Genomic DNA, 23,658 nt, shown 5'->3' on the forward strand with positions numbered 1-23,658 from the left:
TATAGGTAAAAGGCAAGAAAGATAATGGTAATAATCATGACAATAGTAATCATATCCACAGACACTTATTGAGCACTTATTATATATCCAGGCAGTATACATGTATTTTGTCACCTAATATTTTTATAACAGTTTTGTGTGATAGCTTCCATCGTTAACCACTTTACATTAAGGAACAAAAACAAATATAAGGACACTAAATAACTTTCTCAATGTCACCTGGCTAGCAAGAGACAGAGCATGAATTTGAATCCAGGTCCTTTTCGTATTAAATTAATTTTTCTTATCAAAGATTTCACAATATAACTAAGACAGTATATATTGGTTAGCATGTTAGATATATATTCTATATATAAATAAATTTATTGATTCAGGCTGTTGATCCATTTTCTGTATCAGAGCAAAGAACTATATTTTCAAACCCAGCACAGAGGCTTTGCAGAGCCTGGGGAGATGGCTTTGCTGATGCACAGTTTGCAGGGAGCTACAAATCATTGTAAACAGTGAACCTTCCAGATCCTCAGTCTTTCCTTTTCTCCTGGCTGAGTTGAGCGAGAATTGCTATGAGAGAGACACATCCTCAGTGCTGGATGTGACTTGCCAAACTGTTTTCCAGGCCTTTTCTTCAATTATCAAGGTTAGGGTTTTGAACTTCTACTCTTCATGGGGAGTGCCTAATCCACATGTGCTCAGCAAAGTACAGCCTCTGACACTAGCCAGAAGTACACAGCAATTACCCATCACTTTTCAAAACAGTCCTTTTAGGAGAAAGCAAATGAACAAGTAGGCAAAGCCTTTCAGTCTGTGTCAGAACAGTCAAAGATTAGAGGCCAGCTTAATAACTCAAGGTGAGAATCAGGAGGTGTCTTACTCAGACTTCCTTAATATATAGAAGATTAGATGAGCTTGTGAATGCCCTGCAGGATGGCTCCTGGCTTTGAATGGGTTTATTTATGCCATGGGGACATGCAATAAATGACCACCATCCACATGATGCGGCAGATCAAAGAGCCTTCTTAAGGCAGAATGTGTATACATGAGCTCTTAGACAACAACCAAAGTAAAGGTCAGGGTTTCAATATTCTCTCAGAGAGTTTACTTCCAGTTCAAACAAACACATTTCAAGACTATACCAAGACCTGGAGAGGGATTTGATAAAGACAAGATGTCCAGATATTTGCTTTCTTCTCTTCCCATTACATCCAAGATGGAGTGTTACAAATAACCTTTGTACTTGGCATTGTTTTAGTTTAGGACCTCTGCATTCTTCCTTGGATGACTGTAATTTTAGAACTGGTCTCCTGCCACTTGTTATGCCTTGCTCCAACTCATTTTCTGCTGTGCTCCAATGGCCTTTTCTAAGACATTGATTGTATGTATATGTACCAGCTGTCCATGCTCCAGTGACTTCCATTGCAGAACTGACAAGTCCCAATTTATTAGCCAGCCTTTCAGTACCATTAACAATCTGGCCCCTGCCTACTTTGCTGGACTCATCTTATGCCTCAGCCCTTATTCTTGGCCCTCTACCCCAGCCACAAGGGTCTGATTGCTGCTTTCCTAACTTACTGCTTTTCCTGTTTTTGTTTCATTTTGGCCAATTTACTCTGGATCAAATCCTCTTGCCTCATTCTGTCTTTGGTAAACTTCTACTCATTCTTTAAAGCCTAAGCTACCCTTATGAAACTGTGTTATTTACTTCCCAAGGTGTTGGGATTTTCTAATGACTTTATAATTAACTGGAGGCCTGGTGCATGAAATTCATGCACTGGGGAAGGAGGGGGATCCCTCAGACTGGCCTACACCCTCTCTCAGTCAGGGACCCCTCAGGGGATGTCTCTCTTGCAGTTTGGGAGCCCTTGGGGGTTGTCTGGGACCCCTTAGTCTTTACTGCCTGCCTGTTCGCTGCTCCTTACTGCTCAGCTTGCTGCACCTTAGCATTGCCATGGAAGTGGGAGAGGCTCCTACCACTGCTGCTGTGCTGCTAGCCATGAGCCCAGCTTCTGGCGGAGCAGTGCTCCCCATGGGAACACTGACCTTGAGGGGGCAGCTCCTGTGTTGAGCACCTACCCCCTGGTGGTCAGTGTGCATCATAGTGACTTATTGTTCTGATATTCGGTTGATTTGCATAGTAGCCTTTTATTATATAGGTTTATTTAAATGCTCTTCCATCAGACAGGGAGCCTAAAGTCAAAGGTTGTGTTTTTCTCACTTTGTATAATCTCCATCAACTGGTAATGAACAAAACAACTATAGATAATTAATACATGTTGATTGAATTTAATGGAATTTTCTTTACTAAAAGTATTTTCTGCAAAGAGCATTGAACTAGAAGTCAGCAGTCTTGAGTTGGAGTTACCAATTTGCTGTATGACCTGAGGCAGATACAGTTTCTTTACTTGCACCACAGACATAACAGTGTCCACTTTTCAGTCAGGAAAAAATAGTGTGAAGGTATCTGAAAGTCTAAAGTAGTATTCTCATGCAAATTGTTTCTTTTAGTAAAGCAGATCATTGTATTTATGTAGCACTTGCTCTGGTCAAGGTGTGAGCAGGAAAAAGGTTGAAATAAATGCCTATTCTAGGCATTTTGATTGCTGTCTGTGACATAAAACTTATGCCAATAGTTTAATGAAGAAAGAATACTAAGCATGTAGGAATAAGACATTTTTCACACAAACAAACATGAACTTTAAGGCTTTTGCTCAAATGTCTCCTCAGTGAGTCCTTTGTTAAGCACCCAATCTAAAACAGACACAGTTATTCTGTATCACACATTATTTTGTTCTGTTTGCTGCTCATATGTGTTTGTTGTTCTATGTATTTGTGGTTATTTGTCACTGCAATGTCAGACTCCTTATAACAAAAACACTGTTTTGTTTACAGTTGTGTTCCAGTGCTGAGAACTGTATATGAGACCTAGTAAGCATTCAATCAATACTCATTAGTAAATGAACTGTCTATCTTTGAGGAAAAGTGACAGGCTTGTTAAATGTCATACATAATCATAATTCTCAAGATAATTGAAATGAGATAATACACATTGAAATACTTTGTAAACCATTAAGTTGCAAGATCTGATTCAGAATTGTGATCCAATTAAAATTCAGTTATTTTCATCCTTACACTATCTTTCTAAAACAATTCTTCATTAACTCAAAGGATGGTATTATTTTATTGTCCTCATTTCACAGTTGAAGATGAGGTAACAGAAGTTTCAGGCACATAGTAGGCACTTGACAAGTGCTGATTCTTATGGCTTTTGGGTTTTCAACCAAATTAAATTAATAAATTAAATTAACTATGTCCCCACCCAGGACATTTGCAGGTGTCCAGCTTAGCAAATCTAACACCCAGGCTGGTTCCTTGTTCTGAGATATTTCATTCTCAGATCTCCCCACCACTAAACTTCAGACCCTCCTGCCTAAGGAGGTGGCTGCTGTCTATGAAGAGGCTATGGAGAGATTTACACAGGGACACATTTATAGGCTTGCAGTTCAAGCCTGCCCCCGCTTTCTTACCCTAAGTAATAGCCGAAGGCCAAGGTGATGGCAGTGTTTTCAGGTGTAATTGCAGATGGTGGCCTATAGATGGAAACACTAGAATCTGCCCAGGTGTCTGGTCTGTCTCTCCAGAGCTGTGAGGCCAGGACTTATCCCTTCCACTATGTCTATTATTATTATTACTATTATTGCTATTATTTTTACAAAAACCATGTGGAGTAGGTATTATCAATGTTTCCTTAGCTAAGGTAACTAAGACTCAGAGAGACAAAGTGATTTTCCCAAGACCATAGAGCTGGAACCAGGGTCTGAAGCAGTCCTGTTGGCTCAATGTGTGCCCTTTTCATGTCAAGCTTTAGGATAATCACTTGGATAACAAGAGTAAAACTCCCCTCCCTCCCACCCGCAATAGTTATCATTTGTGTGTGTGCTCACATGCATGTGTGACTGGTGAGAACACTTAAGATCTACCTCTCAGTTAATTTCAAGTGTATATTATTGTTATTAATGATAGTCCCCATACAGTACATTAGTTCTCTAGAACTTACTCATCCTGAATAATTGAAACTTTGAACCCTTTGATAACATTTCCCTCTTTCCCCTGTCCTCTGGCTTGGTCAACTACCATTTCTTGTGCCATCTTCACAAATCAAGGAAATTAAGAAAGACTGAATTTAGTTTTTGGTTATGTATGTGTTTCCATTTCTTGGAATTATACAGAGACTTTATAACTAGTTTAAAAGATTTGACAAATTTGGTATGATTGCCTCTGGTTAGCACAGAACAGTAATTAAGTCTGCAATTATATGTTCATATTTCCATATTTTTTCTGTATGTATATTTTGACAGTAATTAAACAAGGCAGTATTTGCAATATCCATTCTGAAACAGTTACACAGTATTTCATTACATGCCAGATTAATTTGTTAAACTCATGTAGCAAATGAAAACTTCAGCATTGATCCAATTTTAATCCAACTGTGGGACCTTTCTGCTAACATGCCTTAGCAGGAAAACTGAAGCAGATACTAGGCCAAGTGTCTAGAAAGATCAGGGGTATTAATGGAGAATGAAGGAGAGCCTAATGGTAAAACTTATTTTTCCTTTTTCAAAAGGCACTCTTCTTTTTCACTAAATACCATTTACTTTCTTGTGAATCAGTACAATGAGGATGATGAATAAACATTGATGAGATATGCATCTGAATCTTGAAAAGACCTCGGAAATTTAATTTTCTCTTTGGGTCCCTTTTGTGTGTGAGTGAGAGGGACTGTGAGTGTGTATCAGGGGTGTGGGTGGGAGTATGTGTTTAGGGTATAACCCAAAGCAGAAAGGCATTTTGACGGTCTCTGCCTCTGTTATTTATATGTATTCCAGTGTTCCTTACAAAGAGTAAGTGAATTAGAACCCCTTTCACTGTGGTAAAAACATGAGATGAAAGGTATGGAAGTAATAGATGAAATAGAAGATTCTTGTGAGCATAGTGCTCTCTCCTGAAGATTGATGATAGGGAAGGAGACCTGCCCTCTGTTGGGTAAACAGCCTTCTGTATAAAGTAGTATATGTCTGTCGGTTTCTGTCATTATAAGTTTATTTATTTATGTATTCATTAGAGGCCCAGTGGGGTGTGGCTGACCTGCAAACCACCACAGGCCCCTCAGCCAGGCCGCCACATGCCCCATGTGATTTTATGTGTGGGTTTGCATAACTGTCATCACTATCAAGTACAGAACTTTCTCATCACAAGGATTCGTTGTACTGCCTATATGGCTACAGAAAATCCTTTCTCCCTTCAAAGCCTGTTCAGATGCTTTTGAAGGAAAAGAGTTTATATATTATTCTCTCATTATTTAGCACATTAATTGTTCTGAATTAAGTGAATTACTTCCTATTTAAAGAGTGATTGTTGAACAAGGCTTTTGGTTAGTTATTCCTATATAGTAGTACACTGCAAAAAAAAAAAAAAAATGAGGGAATCCAAGCTGGTATAGTTTAGTGGTTGAACACTGACCTATGAACTAGGAGGTCGAAGTTTGATTCCAGTCAGGGCACATGCCTGGGTTGCAGACTCAATCCACAGTGTGGGGCATGCAGGAAGCTGTCGAATCAATGGTTCTCTCTTACCATTGCTATTTCTATCTCTCTTTTCCTCTCCCTTCCTCTCTGAAATCAATAAAAAATATATTTTTTAAAAAATGAGAGAAGACTTCTCCAAATGAGAAAATGTTATTTTTCAAATAAGAGAGGGCAGCTTTCCTAACACCATCGTTTACCAGCTGTATGATCATTGCACTCTAAGTGCCTCTGAGGCTCTCATTATTTTGTCTGAATCGTTGCAATATTGACTACTGGCAGCTATTGTTATTATTGGTATTGTTATTAGCTTGATATGTCACCCATGATTCAGTTTTACCACCCTCTGATAAATTTTTCAGAGTGGCCAGAGTGATCATTATAAAAAGCAATTCCAGACATGTAACTTCCTTGCTTAAAATCATTCAGTGACTTCCCATGACTTTCCAGACCAAGTTCCATCTTAGCCTGCTATATACTGGGCTCTTCATGGCCCTGCCACCTACGTGCTCACCAGCCTCTCCAAGTACAGGTACAGGAAGCCACTTGCCATCCCTTTCCCTTGGGCATTTGGTGTGTTTTTTGTGCTTTTTTTTCAGACTCAGGGAGCTGTCTCCTCCATGAAGACTCCCCTGATTGTCCTTTATTGCAGATTTTGTGTCCTTCACTGTGCTTTCTTGATAGCATTACAGTGTAGTTAAGAAAACAGGTTCTGGAGTTAAGTTCATCTGGACTTAAATTCCATCTTTGTCATTTAGTAAATGTGTGATCTTGGATGAGTCATGTCCCCCTAGTCTCTGTTTTGTATTTGTGAAAATAAGGATTCTATTAGATTGTAAGAATTAAAGAAAGTAATAGACATGGGACACCGGGTCTGGAGCAGAGCTTAATAACTAGTGACTTTTACAAATGTTATGTCACTCTGCTTCTCTCAGGCATAGCCTTAATGCTTACTTGTGTGGTAAGCATTAGCTTTCTGATAAGACTATGCTTTAATATCTATGATTCACAGCCCTCTCACCCTGTGGAATAGCAGAATGAATGAAATAGACCCAGAAGGAAAGAAAATGGATCAGGTCTTCAAATGCTTCAGTGTCGGTTTTTTTCAGAGACCTGTATTGTTTGGTCTCAGGTCACTTTTAGTATGTTAAACACATCCACCTTTAAGTGCCAGTCCCAAACTCATTTCAGACCCGAGCACAAATAATTGCATTCCTACAGGTTTTTAACACTCACATACTCATTCTTTAATCATTCAGAGTAAACTGCATCCTCTGAGTCTTTTAATGAAACTTGATTTTTGCTTGAGGGAGGAAGCATTGAGAGAGACACACACAGACAGGCATTGAGACTCATGTGGCAACAGCCAACCCAATTTGGAGATTGCAATCAGGCCTGTGTTTGCAGACTTTGTGGGGAAAAAAAAAGAGAGAGAGAGAGAGAGAGAGAGAGAGAGAGAGAGAGAGAGAGAGAGAGAGAGAGAGAGAGAGAGGGAGAGAGATGAGGGAAATCAGGAAATCAGCTTCTCAGAGACTTCAGGTAAGAAAAACCCTGAGATCCACATTATTTAGAAATTTTAAAAGTGAATATCATCTGGGGCTTTTAATGTTGCCCACTCCTGGGGGAGCTTGTATTAATCACATTCTTTTAGAAATGGCTCTTCCTCTAGTTTGTCTGCAGCAGGAGAAGCTGGGCAGTGTGGCGAAGAGGCTTTGAATTTGCAGCATCCTGAATTAATCTGGAGGACAATTATGCTAAGTGAAATGAGCCAGACTCAGAAAGAAAAACACTGTATGATCACACCTACATGTGATTCTACAAAAGTGGAATAAATAGGAGCAGAGGGTAGGATGGTGGTTACCAGGGGTGGGAGGTGAGGGATGGGGAGATGCTGTGAAAGGGTTCAGTGTTGCAGTTCTGTAGGAGAACACCTCTAGAGAGCTCATGCATGCAGAATGACTGTATTGAATATTGGAAGCTTGCTAAGAGAGTGGACTTCAGGTGTTCTCATGACATAAAAAAAATAAGGTAATGGTTGAGGAGATGATATATTAACTCACTAGACTATAGTAATTATTTTACTACTAGAGGCCCAGTGCATGAAATTCATGCACAGAAGGGAGTGTGTCCCTTAGCCTAGCCTGCACCCTCTTCAAACTGTGACCCCTTAGAGGATGTCCGATTGCGGATTTAGGCCTGATCCCAGGGCCTAAATGTCGGCAGTCGGACAGTCACAATCCAGGACTGCTGACTCCTAACCACTCACCTACTGCCTGCCTGATTGCCCCTAACCGCTTCTACCTGCCAGCCTGATCCCCCACTAACTGCTCCCCTGCCAGCCTGATTGACATCTAGCTAATAACCCCCAACTACCCTCTTCTGCCAGCCCAATCACTCCCAACTGCCCTCCCCTGCCGACTTGATCTTGCCCCCAACTTCCCTCCCCTGCCAGCCATCTTGTAGTGACCATCTTGTGATAGCCATCATCTAGTCACACACCACCTAAGTTTTTGTTATATAGGGGATGTGTTGTTGTGCATCTGAAATATATGAAAATTTTATTACAAATAAAATAGAAAAATAAAGAAAGGAGCTTTATTTTTAAATTGGCCTAATTTTGTTTTGAGTTCCATTTCTTCCCCTCTCTTAGTGTGGAACTTGGGCAAGCTAGTTAACCTTTTGAGCCTTGGTTTCCTCATTTGTAAAATGAACATGAAATGATACATAATGAATGAGATAGCATAGCTCAGTAGCTCACAATAATAAATGTTCAGTGACTGATACCATTACTATTGGTATCAATATTAGCATTATAGTGTTCTGGTTACTTTTAAAATGAAAGAAGGAGAATATAGCTAGCTTGTATCAAATAATTCCTCAGGCCACAGAGACTTTCCTCGGTGCTCCATGTGCATTATGGCATTTAGTCCTTCCAAGAACCCCAAGAGATAGGGAATACTGTTTGCCTTTTGTAGAGGATGAAGCAGCTATCCAGAAGGAGGGCTGCTACTCTAGTCCACGAAGTAAGTAACCCTGATTGTGTTGGTCCTGGTTTATTCCAGGGACCTTGGAGTTGGGCTTCTTTTCTGGGAGGATCTCATTTTGTGAGCTTATGCTGTATGCTGTTGGGCTTACTGATGTATTGAACGAAGTCAATGGGACTTAAAATATGTTAGCTTTTGAGTATGGGCTTTATCAAGGGGCACATTTACAGAATTACTACATAGAGAATTGTGTGGCATTTCTTCTTGTTTTGCTTCTGGGTCTGCTGCTTCTCTAAGTCACTGAGGGCTTCTATTTCTCAAATCCTCAGATAGTTTCCCTCTTTAGCTCCGCCAGGGAAGGTTTAACCTCATCTAAGACCTCTTTTCATCTCCAAATCTCTCTGTGCTCTGGAAATGGCCAGGATGTCCAGGCGCCCCTCTGACTCCTGGCTAGAGTACCCCAGCCCATACACTGATTCTTGCTCTGGAATCTGAACTGCATACTAATGAGAAGGGATGCCTATATGCAGAAATGGACTGAAGGTAAGAGCCAGAATCTTTATGGCCGACCTGTGACTTGTTCCTGTGAATATTGCTTTGAGATGGAGACTCTGACCAGTCCCTGATTCATAAATGCTGGGTAAGGGGTCAGTGAGAGAGTATTATCTCAAACAGCACTGTGCTGTACTGCAAAGGGTCCCCTTGTTAGAGAAACTTCTAAGAGGATTTGACCTGGTATTTCAGCCTTTTCTCGGTGGCTCCTTGACCCCTGGAAACAAAACGTTCTTTGAGAAGCAGCACAGGATTCTAAAGACATTACAGAGTAAGAAAATAGTGTGTGATTCTCCCCTCTGGTATTTACCCCAGAGAAACTCTTGTTATTAGTCATGTGCAGGAGTAAACATGTACCAGTCTGTTCATTGCTACATTGTTTTTCATAAAGAAACAGTTGATCATGTGCCTAAATGTAAATCAATTCCAAATATACCACTAATGTCTCCCATATTTTCAAAGGGAAAATTAAAGAAAAGAGGTTTGGGGCCAGGTTCAACATAATTTTTTAGGGATATAAAAGAAATAGCCAACAGTTTACTTAAAATGCTAAATATACATATTTGAACTCAAATATTACATAAAATATTAACCTAGAAGTTGTTTTTTGTTGTTGTTGTTGTTGTTGTGATTTTTTTTTGTTTTTTGTTTTTAGCAATTACATATTTCAGAAAATGATTTGATTTGAACTGTTAAGTGCCTTTGACATCAGGGTTCTCATCACAAAGAACCACTTTCTGAGTCATGTAAACACCATCCTAGGGCATGTCAGACTCAGCAGTTTATGAATAAGTCAATGATGTTTTCTCTGGAAATTTGTCCCAACTGAAAGAATCTATATTCCTTAACACGAGAGCAGGTGGCTTGTTTACTTGTCCTACAGTTATGCATTTGCTCTCCATACATAACCAGTTACTGTATTGATTTAAAGTGATGTATACAGGGCTTCTGTGTAATGGCTCATGACACTTGCAATTATGAGGTCTTACACTCATAAATAATTACCTGACCTGTATTAAACTTCTCTTTCTCTTTCTTCTGCATTTTGAAGAGATAGAGCATTAAGTGACCCCTCTTAGCAACTAAAACTAACATTGCATAGTTATTTCTGGATAATGTGTCTTCCCCAACAATGCTGTATTTGGAATAAGGTAATAGCAATATTGCACTGTAATATGAAAGACTTTGTAAAGTCTTACATATGATTACTTCATATATATATATATATATATATATATATATATATTCATTTATTTATTTTATTGATGTTTTACAGAAAGGAAGGGAGAGAGATAGAGAGCTAGAAACATCGATGAGAGAGAAACATTGACCAGCTGCCTCTTGCACATCCCCTACCGGCAATGTGCCCACAACCAAGGTACATGCCCTTGACCGGAATCGAACCCGGGACCTTTCAGTCCACAGACCGATGCTCTACCACTGAGCCAAACTGGTTTCAGCTGATTACCGTATTTTTCGGACCATAAGACACTCCGGACCATAAGACGCACCAGTTTTTAGAGAAGGGAAATGAAGAAAAAAAGATTCGGAAACAAATAGTGTCCTAAAATATTTTATGTGCATTAAAACCCAACATCACAGTCATAAACACATGTAATCAACCCTGTAAAGTAAACAGCAGCATTTAGAACCATTTTAGAGCCGGGCAAGCACACAGAGACCACACAGAGCCGGGCAAGTAAAAAACCTTTTTTTTTTTTAAAGTATATGTGTAGGCTATATTTGGACCATAAGACGCAGGGACTTTTTCCCCCCGGGAAAAAGTGCGTTTTATGGTCCAAAAAATACGGTACTTCTTTTGCTGATTGGTAGTTTGGAGGGAAGTTTTTGCATCATATCCTGGTATACATGCCATCATGTATAAAGATAAAAATAAAAAGAGGTCTATTAATATGGTCGAATACTATACAGAAGTTAAAAGGAATACTCTTTGCTTTCTGTGTCAGCCTCCTTCTCTCTCTCTTTCTCTCTCCCTCTTTCCTCCATCCCTTTCTTCATCACCCTATGTATGTATGGATTTCAAATGCACAGGTGACTGGAAAACCATTGCAGAATGATGCACACAGTATGATGACATTTGTGCTAATTAAATCCCCTAAAATAATATAATATAGATACTGTTTGACACATGTATTTTTGTATAAAATGTAAAAGGACTGGATCAATATGGTTTGAAGACATGGTCTTGAGGAAAAGTCAAGATGATGAGGTTGGGAATTGAGGCAAATAAATTTTATGTTCATTTGCAATAGTTTATTTAATTGACTTAAAGAAAATATGCCAACATTTGAAGAGTTTGTGCTTCTTGGTGATGGGTAGGTGTCTTAGTGTCTCTCTCTTTTTTGTTATATATTTTTTAATGTCTCAACACATAGAAATGAATAAAATAAAAAATCAGCATGGCATTTTCTTTCACTGGTAGAGACAGACTGTATTGGAAGGGGAATAGGTTGAATGAGATTGAAATTTTCTTCAGTGGGGCCCTTTCACATCATCAAATGCAAGTTGAAACTGGTGATTTTCATACATATTGTGAATTGAAAACTGTTTTCAGCAATCTTGTTCTCAGAGAGAGAATGAAGACTGACTAGTTATTGGTAAGTAGCCAAGAAGATGCCACTTGGCATAACTACTTTACAGGACCTGTGTCTGTCCCAGGCAGCATTTCTCACCATGGCCAACTCCCTGATCCTTAAAGAACAAAGAGGAATTATGGAGCAGAATTAGCAAACCAGTGGCCCTTGGGTATCTTACCTAATAAAAGAGGAACATGTAAATTGATCGTACTTTCGCTACACCCACAGCCAATCAGAGTGAGTATGCAAATTAACCCAACAAAGATGGCAGTTAATTTGCATGCATACCTGGGTCTGGAGAACCTCCTTGGCACCCAGGTTACTCCCAGCCAGCTATTAGGCAGAGGCTTAGGCTTGGGAAGGGGCCGAACCTACGGCAGAGGTCCCCTTCCCAAGCCTAAAGCCTGGGGCTGAGGCTTTAGGATTGAGAAGAGGCCAAACTTGGAATCAGAGGGAAGGGGAAAATATCAATGGAAACATATCTTCAGGTGAGGGTAAAAAGAAAAATAAAGAAGGAAATGTCATATCCTATGAAGGTCACATCTAGAAAATGCTTAAAGAAAGTTGTCATTTTTTTGTGGTGAAGAGACTGGAGTCTGTGCTGATGAAAATACGTTGGCAGCTGGGTGACTGGCAGTGGCTGCAGCAGTGGGGTGATGGGGCTGGTGCCTTCCCCTGATCAGCCTGGTTGCCTCAAGTAAAGGGAGGCCAGACTGTGGCTTAGGTCTGCTCCTAATGGGGAGCGGGCCTAAGTCATCCGTAGGACATCCCCTGAGGGTTCCTAATATGTGAAAGGGGGCAGGATGGGCTGAGGGACCCCTCCCCAGTACACGAATTTCGTGCACCAGGCCCCTAGTGTGTGTGTATCCCTTCTAGATATATTTTTGTTTGGCCTTTATAATGGCTCTCATTTAAAAATAGGGAGACTTCACAACCACACTGAATCTCCATTTTTAACATGGCAGCAATAGACTGCAGCTAACCTGAGTCTGCTCCTCTGCATGAGGTGTGAGCTCTCAGTTTGCTGCAGTGTCCTCTCCCCAGGGTTGCTGGCATTAACTGGCCCTGTAGGAATTTGAGTGTGCTGTCCCTTTGTAGAGTAACAATGTGACAGGCAATAGCTAAGACTTCACAATAGACTGTGCCAAACTTTTATAGAATTGCTGGCAAAGCTTTAGATAGGAAAGGTCATTTTAGCTCATCACTGTGCCTAATTACAAATAAATGGTTGAAATGTTTAAGCCACAAAGGAATGACTAGAATCTTAGCAGTAGGCCAGTCTTCTTTCTTTCTGGCCTGGGATAAATTAACTGACTTTACTCATCTTTAATTTCTGTGAATTAAACATTGTCTTTACCCTGTCAACTCTCTGTCAACATAAGCTCTATGTGCACATTAGCCATTATGCCCCGTGGAAAGTATTTGGGGGACTCTCTTTTCTGACTCTCTAATGGGACCACTTTTAATATAAACTATGCTCAGTTATATAGACTCAGGAAAGAAACAAATGAACAAAGGGAGAATGTGGTCATGATTCATAGAAAGTTAATTTTTCTTTATTCATTCAATATATATGAATGCATGTTCCAGGCATTTTGCTAGTTTCTAGGAATGAAATGATAATAAAAAGCAGACAATCCTTACCTTCTTCAGGTTTGAATTCTAGTGGGAGAAATATATTGAAATATATTTATACTGTAAAGTAGTTTTATTGCATCATGTCCTGGGAAGCTCAGAATGCCAAGGAAGGTGGTTAGCATAGTGAGATATGTCAGGGGAGGCTCCTGAGAAGGAAATGTGGTGGGTGAAGGGAGGAGAAGGAAGGAGCATTCTGGGATGAGAACTGCAGGTGAACAGGTGAGGTAGAGCACTGAGGGTTTTGGGAACTGAAAGAAGTTAGTGTGTCTGGCGTACAGTGTGGGTAGAAGAGAGAGGCACGAATGAGATGTGATGGGTACTCCAGAGCAGATGTGGCAAGTGCAAAAATTCAAGGTGGTCCTTTTAACCTTTTTCTTGTGGGTGATTTTCATGGAAAGACGATTCCCTGCTTTTCCTTACCATCAATTCAAAAGATACTGGAATGGCTGCTTTCGAAATCACTTGGATCACATCAGATGAAAGATTCCTGATGTCCCATCTTTTGCAGAGCAGGCCATGAGCAGATGCCCACTTGAGTTTCCTGTCCTACATGGCAGGAGTGATAAAGAAGAATGCAAAATGCAATAAAATAAGATAGTCTTGATTTTAGGAAAGCATTTTTCCTCTTCATATATTTACAGCCCTTAAAAGAAAACAAACAACAAACCTTATTCAAATAGATGGCTTTAGCACGGGTCAGATAGTCCAGGTTCTTACCAGGTGTGCAGATTGGTTAGAACCCTTGCTATTTTCTCACTTTTGAAATTCAAGTTATCTCTAAATAAGACTAGCTCAGTATTTCCATTAAAAATGGCAAAGTGTGATTTGGAAACCATCCTATATAATAAAAGCCCAGCAAGTGAATGGTGGAATGACCAGAACGACTGGTTGGCCAGTCTCTATGATGTACACTGACTATCAGGGGGCAGATGATCCATGCAGGAGCTGCTCCCTGGTGGTCAGTGCGCTACTACTGTGGGAGCACAGCTTGACTGACCAGGATGAGCAAATGCTCCGGCTGCAAACCCCAGGCCAACAAGTAGGAACCTGGGCTGTGATTGTAGCCTCCTTGCCCCAGGCTCCTTATTCTTGCTCCCTGCTGCCTCCTCCAGACGCCTGCAGGCCATGCAACACTGCTGCCAGGTTCACAGAGCTGACCCTAAAGATTGGGAAGCAGATTTGTGGCTGCTGCATGACTGAGGCCTACTCAGTGTACATCATGACTGTTGCCTCTCAGTGCTGTTGTCTCAGAGCCTAGCCCCAACTGGGTCCCCTGGCCAGGTGAGTGCTACGGCTCCATGGAAGATGTTGGACCAGGGAGCAGCCACTCAGAGGGCAACTCCATAGCAGCTCAGCTGACCAGAATGAGTGATGCTCCCACAACAGGCTCATCTGTTCAGGCCAATTCCCTCATCAGTTCATGAATCTTGTGCATCGCGCTTCTAGTGTGTGTGTGTGTGTGTGTGTGTGTGTCTGTATCTTAATGAGCTTTTTTTAGTAATTTCATTTGAGATGTTTCTATTGTAATATTAGACTAATTCTTCAGAACAGAGGTAACTTAGCACCTCCTATTTTATTTAACTTTTTTATAATCTATAATAATAAAAATGTAATATGCTAAAAATGACCAGATATCCTTCTGGATGTCCTTCCTTCCAGACAAAGCTGCATAGGGCAGGGGCTGGAGCCAAGGCCCTTGCATGAATTTCATGCATTGGGCCTCTAATACAAAATATTTCAATCTTGAAATGGTTTAGCACTTTCAATTAATCTTAATGGTATGTTGCTCTCCACATCATTGGATCAGAGTCTACAAATTCAGACATGTAGCTGAGCTTGTTAATAAGCACTGAAGAGCAATATTTAAGCTATTATATATTAGATTCACACTAAAAAAAAAAAAAAAGGCCTCCTCCTCAATCACTTTACCCTAAGATTGTATCTCTAATATTAATATGGTTAATAAAGCCTCGTTGGAAGCAACTATATTCCTTTTATGGGTAAAGCAAGTTAAGTTTTTCAAATGGATGACCAGGGAAATGCAAGAAAATGACCATTGGAGGACACCGAACTAGTAGTTGATGAGGTACATGGCTGTTCCTGACATCAACTTAAAAAACGTGGGGATGTGTTTCAAATAGCAACTGATTTTTTATTAGAAATCCATCCTCAGCAATTTAGGTTACTAGTAATCTAGATTATTTCCTGCAATTAAACATTGTATCTAAGGTAGCAGTTCTTTTGACAATACCTAAATGTTACTATCAACACATTTAAGATGCTTATTAGATTCAGTGTCTTAGGAGTTGTGATTGAATTCATTTATATAACTTTTTCTATGATCTCAATGTTCAGGAAACTCTTAAATTGTAAAATGCAAACCAGGCCAGGCTCCTGCCTCTAGGAATGACTTTAAACATAATGTTAGTTGTCAACAACAGTGCCTGTCTCCATGTACCACCACCAGAGGCATCAGTGTGCTCAGAGCTGGTTCTGGAAGGCTGCTGAAGAGTGACATGATGTCATGGCAGTTCGCAGATGGTAGATGTCTGAGGTGTGAGCATTATGGGAAGCACAGAAAGGGAACACTCAAGGTCTCTGTGGCCAAAGGAGTGTTGTCAGAGGTGAGTTTACCATACAGCAAGGTTTCTCAACCTCAGCGTAATTGACAATTTGGACTGTCAATACACACCACCAGAGCTGCCCCCTGGTGGTGTGTATATAAGGGGCGGGGGGGGGGTGTTAGGGGGGGAAGAAGGATGCTGTCAAGTCTCCTTCTATCATCATTTATCCCCCTTTTACCTTCTTCTACCTCCTCCCCCCCCCCTTCTCTCTGGCAATCACCATACTGTTATCTGTGTCCATCTATCTTTCTTTTTTTATTATTTGCTTAATTTCTTCCCTTTGACATGCAATCATTTTTGAACCATTATACCAAAGGCCATAGCTATCTGTCTCCCATTATACTATTATATAAGAAGAAGAATTTCCTGCTTGTATAAGTCAGTCATTTAGGTTTTCTATTCTTTATGGACACTTCCTAACTGCTCCACTAACTGTGACTTTCCTTGTAAAATGAGAACAACATTGTGATGAATAGGCTTATATGATAGTGTGAGGTTTAAAGCAGATAGCACCTTAACCTCAGCACACCACGGTGAGCATTTTTAATTAGACATTGGAACTCTTTGGCCTCTTAAGGTCCCAGTTAGTCTTGTGTGTGTGCATTTCACAGAGATAACCACATCATAAGTACCAGATGGGAAGTAGCTCCCTGTGTTCCCATGAAGACAGGCAAGATGTGCCTGCTTGCTGCCAGGGATAATTTCTACCGAGCTGGATTTCAGAAGAGCAGTTAGAAGCAAAAGGCACTGCCCCTCTGAATTAAGGGGCCACATGGTTGAAATCTCCTTTGAGTTTCTAGCTCCTGGTGGCTTTGTTTGCTTGCATCTTGCACTACTACCCCAGCCAGGCATCCGTGAGCCATCTTGCCTCCTGACAGATCTGGCATATTTTATATGGAGCTGCTGAGTTCCTATACTGGGCACCTGGAGGCCAAGCACGAGGGGGCAGGTCTTCTAATCAGCTGCATTGATGCAGTGAGAAGACTTTGCAAAGGGGAAGCTATAATCTCGGCTGGGGAGTAAATGATAAACACCCAGAGTTTCCCAAGTTTAATTTGTGAGGTTTCCCCAGCATGTCCAGGGGGAAAAGAGTAGGTAGGGGAGTCAAAAAGGTAGGGAAAAATGGAATGAAATAAGCTTTTAGGAGACCGCTAGTTTATCAGCTGTTCTAGGAGATAGCTGGCATCTCCTCTGCTTTGCCTCTAGCCCTCAGAAATTATTTTTAGCCCTGGGTGAGAGAGATTCTTTCTTTCTCCCTTTCACATCAAATGCTGTGCTGGAAAGTGATCAAGCGTATGGTTAGAGTCTAGAATTACATCAGCGGTGTTTCTGAATAAGACCTCTGCCAAAATGCATCCTCCTCTGGGGCATCTTGCTGCCAGCCACTGGGAAGAGCCCTCAGTGACTCAGAGCATGAGGAAAAAGCTAGAAGCTATTGGAGGGCTGTCTTGTCCTATTAACAGCCAACATTAGGAGGGAGAAGGAATTCTCACCTAAAATTCTATGTTCTCCTAAGGAGACTGGAGAAAGCATGCTGGGGGAGGGACAAGGAGAGGGAGTTTGTTGCTTTCACACATGACACAACACATTTCTGGAGTTCGATAGCTGGACATACGTCAACATCATTTTTTAAAGGAGATTATCATGAATACAGTTTTGAGTATGAGCCAGTTACTATTGCAATTGTTTATGTAGAATATTTATTCAATTTAATCCTCACAATAGCCCTGTGAGCTGGATGATAATATTCCCATTGGACAGATAATGTTTAGAGAAGTTACATAAGGTGGGCAGGTTGAGCAGGTTATACATGGCTTTCCTGGGAGATATAACTACTTAGCAGTGAAACAGCTCATTGAACCCCTGCTCTGTCCTCTGAACTCTATAGACATGATCTCAATACCTCTAAAGGTTGGATAGTATTACCTCTAAATGAAATTGAAAATGAAATTCCCAGACTTAAGAAATTCATTAAGTAACTCTGGACATGATGCTTAATATATCAGATGCTTAATATATCAGAACTTCCATTTTCACAACAATAAAAAGAAGAAAACAGCATCTCCTTAATAGTGTTGTTTTAAAGAATAAAATAAAAGGGGCTGAAGAAAGAAGCAGAAGGTTGGGTTTCTATCCTGAGAGCCCAAGCATTGCAAAGTACCTTGAGAAACGATTGATACAGCGGTGACTGTGCACTTTCCGAGTAGTTATTACGGTTCCGGCAGAACTCCTTTTTCAGAAGTGCCAAAAGGGAAAGGCAGAGTGGCTGTGAACCTTGGCTCCAGAAGCCTAGATAATGGATGTGCAGATGTGAACTTTTCCACTGTTGTGCAAGGCAGAGTAAGTGACCTTGCCTCTCTAAAAGCCTCTTCCAGTGCCAAGGCAAAAATAATAGCATCTTACCATAAGTAGTTGAGAGTATATATCAAGCCAACATAGTTTTATTCCTGGCTTCACCACTTCTAAACTGTTGGATAAGTACTTAATCTGTAAGATAAACATGACAGATCTGTTGTGAGGATCAATGAGACAGTGTATGTAGTGTGCTTAGCACAAAGCCTGGCTCAAAGTATGTATTCTAAGTCATTATTGTTGTCGTTAAGGTTGTTAACCCATATCACAGATACTCAGAACCAATTTTCTATGATAGCTGTTTAATTTTTCCAGTGGAGGGGGAGGGTGCCTGTTACATTTTCTATCTATGGCATGGACCCTTTTAGATAAATGAATTCTAATGTTTGACCTTGACAGAGTGACCTTCATTTAAGCTTCTCCATGGGTTGCAACTATGAATAAGGCCAATATTCCAATTATGCTCTACTACCTCTAATATGAACAGACAAACCTCAGTTCTGAAAATCCCAATAGAAGAGCCCTGATGTACTCCCACAGGGTGACCTAAAATGACATTGCTCCCAATCTTCCAGCCACTTGTCCCAAGCCCACAGTACTCTGTTTTCTCTTTTGGCTCACATAATTTAAACATGAACCCTTGAGATGCTGAAGTCAATTCTCTCATTTTAGGAAGAAAATGTATATGTTGTCTTTGATATGGGAGCAAGTGAGCCAGGAACGTGAACAAAGAAGTTAAATGCCTTTAAATGCGTACTATACACAATTCAGTGTGAACGGATACAATTTTTCTCTTCTTCATGTTAATTATATATTTATAAAATAAATTAAAACCTACTCATGTTTTTAAAATAAAATCATTATACCATCAGAGGAAAAATTATAGTTTCTTCTTTCTCCTTGGAGCTTCTCTACTCTCTTCTGTCCCTTTGGCTAACCTATCTCCATTATTATTCTGAATAGGTTTTTTGTTCAGCCTTCCAAAATTTTTCTTATCATATGCAAGTTTATACTTCTTTGTTTATTTCAATTTAGAACAATGCGAATTAAAAGATTTATCTATATGTAATCTTTATACTAAAATCTATCATCTGTTATCTATCTATCTATCTATCTATCTACCCATCCATCCATCCATCCCTTCTTCTTTGTTTGGATAAGAGTGACTATAGCCTGCAGTTCTAAAAATAAAAGTTCTTGGCCAAAATTAATGTGCACTTTAAATTTTGATGGGAATGCCAAATTACTCAAATTACTCTTGGGAAAGATTATAGACTCACATTGCCATCAAATAAGAGTAACTGTTTTTCTTATATTCTTGACACAAAACGATTATCAAACAACTAAATTTTGGTATTCTTTTAAAAAATGGGAGGATTGACTATATACAAGGCCATACTAACTAGAGGTCAATCCTAAACTAAGAGAATTAATCACATATTGTCTCAACTAGGGGAACTGACACTGGGGTGAGTTCCTGCTCTTCACTTCAATTCATCCTTTTATTAAAAACTAGAGGCCTGGTGCATGAAATTCATGTATGGAAGGGGGTCCTCAGCCCAGCCTGCTCCCTCTCCAATCTAGGACCCCTTGGGGCATGTCCGACTGCCTCTCCCAATCTGGGATCGCTGGCTTCTAATTGCTTGCCTTCCTGCCTGCTTGATCACTCCGAACCTCTTTGCCTGCCTTTCTGATTGCCCCTTATCATCTCTGTCTTTCTGATTGCCCCTAACCACTTCTGCCTGCCTGCCTGATTGCCTCTAACTACTCCCCTGTTGGCCTAATCACTCCTCTAACTGCTCCACTGCTGGCCTGATCGCCCCTAACTGCCTCTGCCTCACCCCACACCTGGGACCCAGGCTTCACTCCCTCTGGGCTGGTCATAGGCACCCAAGACCTGGACCAACTTTGCCTGGTCCAGCTGCAGTCGCAGGGGACTGTGGGCATGCAGCTTCACCTGGGTCACACACAGCCACAGGTGCCTGGGACTGCAGGACAGGCGGCTTGTCCCTTTCCTGGACTGCAGGCATGGGCACTGGTGCTCAGGACTGCGGGGTGGGTGGCTTGTCCCTTTCCCAGGCTGCAGGCACAGCTGCTGACCCACGGGACCACAAGGGCAGTGGGTGGCTGGTCCCCATTCATCTCTCATGAACTTATTTGTGCCTGGCTTGTCCCCAGTTCTCTCTCTCCAATGTTGAGTGTCTGAGCCATTAAGGCATGATGGCATGAGGGCGTGATGACCATTTGCATATTAGCTCTTTATTATATAGGATGGGGCTGTCAAGTTGGTTTGTTACCTACTTCATGGGAAAATTAATTCATTAATACAGTTCTTCTAGGAAGCAGAAATGATGGGCATAGAATCCTCTGAAAAGCAAAACAAAGGTTTAATTTAATTCCATGCTCCTAAAATGTAATTTTATTAGGGTCTCATGGAAAAGTGTAACCATATAATTTAGGATTAATTTATAGATCATTTCAAAGACCTGAAGTGATGCTTAGGGGAATGGAAACTGGTTTAAATGGCCACCAAGAGTCCTTCAGCACAGAGAAATGTGAACAGGCCACTGAGGAGTGCTGCCACTAGTCAGTACCAACCTGAATGACCTGTGTGACAATAGATTAGAGGCCTACCTACCTACTTTTTTCTAGAGAAATCTGGTTGAGGCATTCAGAAGTACATGTTCCATCTGAGTCACCCATTTACAAATGTTTTACATTGTCCTACAAGGCTCTCATTATCTGGGATGTCTAATCTCCCATCTTTAGGTCAGTGTGTGTGTGTGTGCATAATCTCATTTAATCCTTGCAGAAAATCTACAGTTTTTATTCCCATTCCATAGATATCAACACTGAGGCTTAGATCATATACTGCTAGAGCTTTATTTCAAGTCTTTTGTTCTTGACTATGTTATATTATATAAGCAATTATTCTCTCTGACTCTCCCACCACAACACTCATATATTTACTCATTTATTACAATGAGTAAGTGAATATATGCTGAGGGACTAATATTAGGTATTTAATCAACCAAGATTTATTGAGACTTTACCCTGTGCTAGGTGGTTCAAGCACTGAATAAGACATAAAATTCTGGCTTACATTCTTAGTGAAAGGAGATATGATAAAGAAGTCAGTAAATAAATAAGTGAATTAATTTAAATATATACATAATATGAATAAAATAAAAATGGATAATGGATTAGACAGTTATTGTGGATACATGAGCTATGGCCAAGTACCCAATGTATATGGGAGTATGTATACACTGGGAATACAATGGTCAGTGGGGACCCCTTTTAGGAACTGAAGATGAGAGTCAGCTATGAGGAAATATGAGAATCGGCCATTCTAGGTGATAGGGGCAGTCCAGTAGATGGGATTCTGGGAACTAATACTTCACGCATGAGGGCGTGATGACCATTTGCATATTAGCTCTATAGGATGGGGCTGTCAAGTTGATTTGTTACCTATTTCATTGGGAAAATTAATTCATTAATACAGTTCTTCTAGGAAGCAGAAATGATGGGCATAGAATCCTCTGAAAAGCAAAACAAAGGTTTAATTTAATTCCTGCACTGGGATATCTATTCATCTCATTTTCCAGGTGGCTTTGCAGCATCTTCCCATTGTGAGTGAAGTGTAGTTTCCTACTACTCAGATGATGGACATGATCATGACTTATTTTGGCCAATGGAACTATCTCCAATACTTTAAACATGTTTGCATAGCTTAGCCTAGCCTCTTATATTCCTGCTACTTATGATGGAAAGAACATGCCCTGATCATCACAGGTTCAAAAAGAATATGATATGTGTGGGATAGATCTGATCTGAGCTCAGCCAACTTGCAATCTGAAGCAGAACTGGTCCTAGCAAAGTCAAACTGACTTGCAGACCCATATACACTGCGCCCTTCGCCACCCCTGCGACTCCCCCCCACCCCCCCTTCTCCGGCCCCGCAGGTTCATTGTGGAAAGCCACTTATTTGACTAATAGAAGGAACACGAATCCTGAAGTGGGAAGAAACTTGGAGTGTCCCAGGAACAGAAAGAAGGCCACTGTGGCTGGAACAGAATGAGCAAGTGGGTAGTATCCACAGTGAGGAAGGAAGGGGCCAGGCCTACTTGGTCTTGTAGGTCATGACAAGAACTTTCCATTTTATTCCAAGGTTGAGAATTTCAAGCTGGAGATTCATATGATCTGATTTACATTTTGAAAAGATCAATTCAAGTACTGTGCTGAGAATAGGATATAGGGTATTAAGAGTAAGAAAGAAAGGAGTCTAGATAAGAAGTTAGGACAATAATTTTTTTTTTCTTCTTTTCAACCTTGTTTGAAACTAGCCCACAGATTACAAGCATGTGAGGCCAGCTTCACTATTACTTTTCCTCCTCTATGATGACCAAGATCGATGTTCAGATCCGATGGGAAAGGGTACTGGAAGGTCAGGTTGCTTTAACATCTAACTTTACCTTATTCTAAAACATAGGGGCAGCAACAAGCTGGTATCCTCAGCTATGTCATTATCATTCGCTGCCAGGAGACATGGAGGCAGCCTACAAGAAAAAAGTGTGAAAGCTCTAAACCAAAAAGTTGATTCAGTACACATGCACCTGCATGGACCCAAGCCCAGGCTCCCAAGCCCAGGTCTAGAGATATAGGAAAGGCGAGTGGCAGCTGCAGGTATTATGCTGACCTGAGCTGTCAAAGTCTCTCCAGGTTGCTCTTGCATGCAGTTGGAAGGACAATAATTTAGAAAGAGACAATGGAGGATATCATGCAGTTATTTGGAATGTGCAGTGCTGAGAGCTTCCAGAGTATGGGAGAGTGAGAGCTGAAGTCCAGCACAGAATTGCCCTACTGTGTGTTTTGTCCTGAGGCCACACCTGTCCAGAGGTGGCCTTGGATGGACGGTGCCTTGCTGTAGGGTGACAATAGATTCTGTTCATTACTTTCTCTTTTTTAGTCATTTGGCGGCTAGTATTGATCAGAAGAGAAATCTGTTGCATCAAAGGAGAAAATGTATCAGATTAAATAAATAATGTGTATAGAACTAGTGTGTTTGTAAAAGTATCCTTTGCCCTTTATGTATGCATGGAAACATTCTGTAATGTTATTGAAAGAGAACATAAATTAGAGGGTTTGGGAGAATATGGTGTACTTATTTAGATACTTAAAGACAAAGGCCAGGTGAAGCTAAAGAGATTGGAATGTGTTTATATTTTTGTGTCCCTAATGTGAGGTGAACAAGACCATGTTGAAGTTCAACTGTGTGGAGAGGTCTGGTGGTTCTCAGCTGCGTAGGCACCACTTCTGGTAGCCAAGGTTCAAG

The 23,658-nt window shown here is 40.7% G+C and overlaps 2 non-coding genes across 2 annotated transcripts; both read right to left on the bottom strand.

The window, feature by feature from the left end:
• Positions 1-22,653: 22,653 nt before the first annotated feature.
• LOC118711959 lies at positions 22,654-22,772 on the bottom strand. Its single transcript, XR_004985907.1, has one exon. It is a non-coding gene; the product is annotated as a small nucleolar RNA SNORA61 (small nucleolar RNA).
• Positions 22,773-22,979: 207 nt separating this feature from the next.
• LOC118711953 lies at positions 22,980-23,092 on the bottom strand. Its single transcript, XR_004985902.1, has one exon. It is a non-coding gene; the product is annotated as a small nucleolar RNA SNORA44 (small nucleolar RNA).
• Between the last annotated feature and the right edge of the window lie 566 nt (positions 23,093-23,658).

This window comes from Pipistrellus kuhlii, unplaced genomic scaffold, assembly GCF_014108245.1.
Source record: "Pipistrellus kuhlii isolate mPipKuh1 unplaced genomic scaffold, mPipKuh1.p scaffold_m20_p_8, whole genome shotgun sequence".
Lineage (NCBI taxonomy): Eukaryota > Metazoa > Chordata > Mammalia > Chiroptera > Vespertilionidae > Pipistrellus > Pipistrellus kuhlii.